The 6,617-nt window shown below is 34.7% G+C and overlaps 1 protein-coding gene across 1 annotated transcript in view; it reads right to left on the minus strand.

Moving 5' to 3' along the window:
• Window positions 1-6,617, minus strand: part of LOC105621979 (extracellular serine/threonine protein kinase FAM20C-like) — a 123,410-nt gene that overhangs the window by 91,599 nt on the left and 25,194 nt on the right. The gene's annotated exons all lie outside the window — the stretch shown is intronic.

Here is a 6,617-nt window from a genome sequence, read left to right on the forward strand (position 1 = left end):
TTTTAAGTTTAAGTAGTAGTGTTAGTTTACTTATTGGTAGTAGTAACACACCTACCTACTAATAATTAAAATTTAATATATTATATATATATATATATATATATATATATATATATATATATATATATATATATATATATATATATATAAATGTGTATAATGATAAAAATATTATCATTAAACGTTACAGATTAGTAAATAATAATATGATATGGTACTCGTAATATAAAAGCTAAATAAATAATGCTTATGCTTCTACTCAGACAAATTTGCATAAACGTATCATGAAAAAAATTATTTAAATATTTTACATGCATATATCTATTGGGTTGTTCAAAAAGTCATTGCGTTTTTTCAATAGATGGCATTGTCCACGTTAATTTGTATGCGAGCATGAATGTCAAATATTTACGCGCGTTTTGTTGTTGACATTCAATCTAAAAACCAAAAAAAAGTTGACGCAATTCGGTCGAGTTTTGTGCTTGCAATTGTGGTTCGAACGTGGAAAATTTTGAAGAGCATATTCATCATATTCTGTTTTATTACTTCAAAAAAGAGAAGAAAGCAACTAAAGCAAGGGAAAAGTTGAGTCGAGTTTACGACAGAAATGTCATCAAAAAATGCCAGTGTCACTGGTTCGCCCGATTCCGTGATGGTGATTTTTCAGTCAAAGACGCTCTTCGCTCCGGTAGGCCTTTCAAGATTGATGACGATGAAATAAAAGCATTGGTGTAAGCAAATAAGCATTCAACAGTTCGGGAGCTTGCTACCGCTCTAAAAGTATCCGTTGGAAGTGTTCATGGCCATTTGAAATCGCTAGGCTTCGTAAAGAAGCACGAGGTTTGGGTATAAGCATAAGTTGAAAGAAATTCATTTGACGAATCGCATGTGCGATCAACTCATCAAACGCGAAGAAAACGATCCGTTTTCTTGAAATGTATCACGAGCGACGAAAAATGAATTGTTTACAACAATATCAGCCGAAAAAGAAGTTGGAATAGGCGAGGTGAAGCATCGGAAAGGAATATGTTTATGCAAGCAAAGGCGGAGATCTATCAAAAGAAGGTAATGCTGTCAATGTGGTGGGATTGGAAGGGACCAGTCTTCTATGAGCTACTTCCAAAAAACAAAACGATTAATTCCGATGTCGACTGTGAGCAGCTGCAGAAATTAAGTGATGCATTGCACAGAAACGTCCCGAGCTAATCAATCGTAAAAGTGTGATGTTTCATGACAATGCGAGACCATACACAAGTTTGGTCATTCGGCAAAAATTGTTACAACATAGTTGGGATATATTACCACATCTACCGTATAGCCCGGATCTTGCACCATCAGACTTCCATCTCTTTCGCTCCTTGCAAAACTCCTTAAATGGTAAAACGTTTGCTTCTGAAAACCTCATCAAACAGCACCTTCTGAGAAACAGACAAGTTTCTCGCAGAGAAGGATGGGAAATTTTATAAACGTGATATTATGAAGTTGCTCGGGAGATGGCAGAAGGTCATCGAACAAAACGGCCAATATATCATTGATTAATGTTCATTACGTATATTAAATAAACACCTGAAAATCAAATGAAAAAAACGCAATGATCTTTTGAACCCATACAATGAAAATACGATAGGATAATTTTTTTTATGTATAATATGTTTATGCAAATTTAATTGAGTGGAATAGCTATAAGGGGGGGGGGGGTTTAACTTACGGATACAGCAACCAGCAGATGGCTCTAATGTTGCGTGGGTGGGGAGGGCGAAGTTACAGATGGGGAAGGGAAATTGAGAAAGAGGGAAGCGCGTCATCGGTGTCCGTGTTAGAGGGAAAGAGAGGATTTGTTTCTTCTACCTTTCACGCGTTCTCTCTATAAACTATTGTCCTCTCTCTCTCCTATCCATTATAAGATGCAGTTCTCTCTCTTCCACCCGTTGCAGTCTTATACTTATTATTTACACTCTCTCTTCCTATCATTGCGCTCTCTTTTCTTTTCTTCTTTTGGTTTCATTAAATATTTATTTTTTTTTTACGATTTTTTAATGATACAATTAGAATTTTTATTATTACAATTATTATTACAATTAGAATTTAGAAACTAATTATAATAACATTTTTGAATTTTTATAATATAACCTATATTTGCATCACGAGTTATGGACTCGATCCTGCGTATTATTATACACTATCGGATTTTACGTGGAACGCGATGTTGAAACATACTCGCGTCAATTTCGAACGTCTTACCGACGTTGACATGGTTCTACTCACCGAACGTGATATATACGTGGCGGTCTGAGTCAATGTTCAAACAGGCGTAGGCTAACAACAAGTACGTGCAATCGTACGATCCATCAACGTACCTAATGTACTATGATATCAACAACCTGTACCTGGTTAGGCAATATGTCAACCATACGCTGATTTTCGCTGGGTCGACGTAGACAATTTTGTTATTAATGTCGTGTTAGATTCACTGCCGGATTACGTTCTCGAGATTGACTTGAAGTATCCACAACATATCCATGCGTCTCCGATCTATCGTTTGATCTTACGATATGAGTCAATTGTCTTACTGAATATGCTGAGGATTCAGAATGCGTAGCTATTAAAAATTTGTCGTTACAAAATGTATTTAAAATATACAACTGGTGGTCGCAACGCTAAAAGGAAATGTATTAAATTTAAAATAAAGCATGAAATTTTTTAAATATACGGAGTGGGCCATCTAGCGTTTGGAATTTCAACTACCGGTTATTTTGAGTTTGAAAGATGTAATAACATTTGACGTATCAGAAATTTAGTTTTTTGTTTGACATTTACGAAATGGGTCGCTATACGCTTGAACAAAATTGGGAAATATTGAAACTTACTTCCGAAGTGATGAGTCTTCAACCCAAACTGTAAGAAATTTATGTGAAAAATTTGATAGAAAAGAAATGCCTTCAATGCAGTTTGTGGATCAATTTATGAAGCGAATTCGGCAAACTGGATCCTTATTGGATAAAACAACTTGTTCAGGTCAACCGAAAACATTGCTGCTGTTGCTCAGAGTGTGCTTGAACAACCATCAATATCAACTCGCCATCGTTCTCAAAACTTGAACATTTCTTTGCACTTCTTTGAGAAGAATTGTGAATACCTCGGTATGAAGCCGTATAAAGTTCAATTAGTGCAAGAATTGAAGCCACATGACCATGCGTTTTCAGTTCGCCCAATGAGCTGAACAACGCTTGGAACAACAAAGATGAGCATTTTTACTGAAAAATTATCTTTTCTGACGAAGCTCATTTTCACCTCGATGGCTATGTGAACAAACAGAATTGTCGTATTTGGGGATCAGAGAATACGCACGTCGTCATGGAGAAGCCGATGCATCCACAACGAGTGACTGTTTGGTGTGGTTTTTGGTCCGGCGGCATCATTGGACCATTTTTCTTCGAAAATGAGCAAGGAGCTGTCGTCACTGTCAATGGCGAGCGCTACCGCGCCATGCTAAACGAATTCTTGCTTCCCAAACTTGAAGAGGAGGACACAGACGACATTTGATTTCAACAGGACAGCACACCTTGCCACACAATCAACGCTACAATCGATCTTTTGCGCACTGTCTTCGAAAATCGCATAATCAGCCGAAATGCTAATGTCAATTGGTCATCTCGCAGCTGCGATTTGACTCCGCTGGACTATTTTTTATGGGGAATCGCCAAGGATGAGTGTTACGCTAACCAGCCAGAAATGATTCAAGAATTAAAACATAAAATCAAAGTTGCCATCGATGAAATACGCGTCCATACAGTGAAAAATGTACTGAAAAATTGGGTTGATAGAATGGGGGAGTATTGTGCAGCCAGCCGTGGAAGTCATTTGAATGAAATTGTATTTCATGTTTAATAGCAATGTACTATCTTTCTAATAAAGCCATAAACTTTGAAAAATATTCATGCGTTTTTTTTTAGAGCCAAATTAAATTCCAAATTTTAAATAGTCCATCCTGTATATTGATTTCTTTCCCCCTTTCCCTGTATTTAAAACTAATACCTCTCTTAGTTAAAAACTATAATAATTTTAGTTTTAACAATTAATTAATAATAGCTTCAATAGTACATTTCAATAAGTATTGAATTAGTCGATAAGAAAGCATTTGATCATTTTTGTATTGCATTATTAAAAAATTAGTTACTAGGTTATATTATTAAAAATTCAAAAATGTTATTATAATTAGTTTCTAAGTCGTATCATTAAAAAATCGTAAAAAAAAACAAATATCTATTTAATAAAATCGTGTACAAAAAAAAGAAAAGAAAAGAGAGCGCAATGGGAGGAAGAGAGAGCGCAAATAATAAGTATAAGACTGCAACGAGTGGAAGAGAGAGAACTGCATCCTATGGATAGAAGAAAGAGAGAGAGAGAGAGAGACGATGACAATAGTTTAAAGAGAGAACGCGTGAAAGAAAGAAGAACAAATCCCTCTCTTTTCGTCTAACACGGACTCCGATGACGCGCTTTCCCCTTTCTCAAACCCAGCATCTGTGACTTCACCCTTTTCACTCGCGCGACACTATAGTCATCTGCTGATTGTTGTATTCGTGGGTTAGAATCCTCCTAGCTATCTACTTGTTTGGATATCCTTATAGTATAATGTGCATAGCATTTAAAATATAAAATATCAACGCATCCAGTATACTGAAAAAAAAATAAATCTTGATTTCAAAGAAATATTTCTTTGCTCGTATTAAAAAAAATTATTTCTTTGGATCAATGAAAATTTCTTTTCATCTTTGTTTTTTTCTTTTAACAATGCAATATTCATTTACTCTGAAAACTAATAAATAACCGCACTCCTCACGGATTTAGCAGAAGCGTTAACTATTACGTTCGAAGTATTCTGATTTGAGCTTTATATACGAATTCTTTTTTTATATGATATCGCAGATAATGGTTAAAATTTAGCCGAAATGATTGTTTTTTTGCGTTCATATATGATATATCAGGTTGGGTTACACATTTCGACCGATTTTGTTTACCGTCACCTCTATTTCTTTTATTTCATAGCGTTTAGACTGCGCACGTAAACATAGAACAATCGAGTTTAGGAGCGATATTAGCTGCAAATCATACAGGGCACTGTAGGATTATAAGAATTTGAAACGTATTGCCTCGCGTTGTTTACTTTTATTATTATTTATATTTATTATTTGTTAGAAAATCGAAAGTAATACTTTACAATCGAACAGATATGTTAACTGTATATATTGGAAAAAATATCTTGATTTAAAAAAATTTTTAATTAATTTAAAAAATATTTTAAACACAACTCCACAGTGTCCTGTATGATATATAGCTAATATCTCTGAACTTCGATGTCTCTGCGCAATCTAAATGCTATGAAACAAAAGGAATAGAAATTGGTAGGCAAAATCAAAACGTATAACTCTTTAGTCCTTATATTCTGTATCTGTTATTGTTATGTGCTCATAATATAGAGTAAAAAAACTGTGCAATTTGTCATCATGAACTTATAACGACTGTATAACGAGTTAGACAGAATAGAGGCTTAGGCCTGATATATTATTTAAATATATTTTTTATGCTTAATAATAACGAACTGAATATCAACTCCTCCTGAAATAGTTTAAAAGTCGCCACGACCAGTCCTAAGTGTCCGAATAAAGAAGAAGGATTAACGTATTGAACTAGCAACCTGCTGTAAAAACATTATACGCTAAGAAATGCCAGTACAATCTCAGAACATGGACAGATCAAAAGGAGTGTGTGTCATATTTACACATCACTAATTTGCTATTTTAAAATAATATAATCTCATTGATAAAGTAATAAAGAAATACTGGAACCTCCCCCCCTTGGCCGATGTGTGCAATTAAACTATGTGCAACTGCACCGCTCAAAATTCCACACATGATATGAAAAAAAAGAAATGAATGGAAATAATGCGTACGTATATGCGTGTGTGAAAAGCGAATATATTAAAAATCAGATCGTGGAATATCACTTCATAGACGAATAAAGACCAAATCATTATGAAACTCGTCAAGCACAAAATAAGCATATGCGGATTCTCGGGAACAAAGAAAAAAGGCAAAAGAACGTCAGATACCAAAAATATATCCTGCTTTAGCGAATAAGAACTAAAAAGCACAGGCGAGAGATATTCATACATAAGAAATTCAAAAATCATATAGATCAGGTGAACTTATTATATGTCAACAGCAACTTAATACATTCAGTGTTAAAGTTTAGGACAATGAATATACATCCAGCAAACGCTAAATAAAATCTTCAAAAAAAATTCCAAGAATATTTCAAAATATTCCGAATATTTACGGTATGTAACAGGAACATTCAAATGTCAGTTAAAAATTTCATTTGTATGTCAATACATATTCCAGAATGTTCCATATATATTCCGCAAAATGGACTTCCGGTAGAATAGGCGAAAATGTATGTATTTATAAGAGCGAGTGGAATTGGGCAGTGAAAATGTATGAAGGAGAGAGAGGGTGTGTGTGTGTGTGTGTGTGTGTGTGTGTGTGTGTGTGTGTGTGTGTGTGTGTGTGTGTGTGTGTGTGTGTGTGTGTGTGTGTGTGTGTGTGTGTGTGTGT

The sequence above is a fragment of the Atta cephalotes genome (genome assembly GCF_000143395.1).
Source record: "Atta cephalotes unplaced genomic scaffold scaffold00002, whole genome shotgun sequence".
In the NCBI taxonomy this organism is placed as follows: Eukaryota; Metazoa; Arthropoda; class Insecta; order Hymenoptera; family Formicidae; genus Atta; species Atta cephalotes.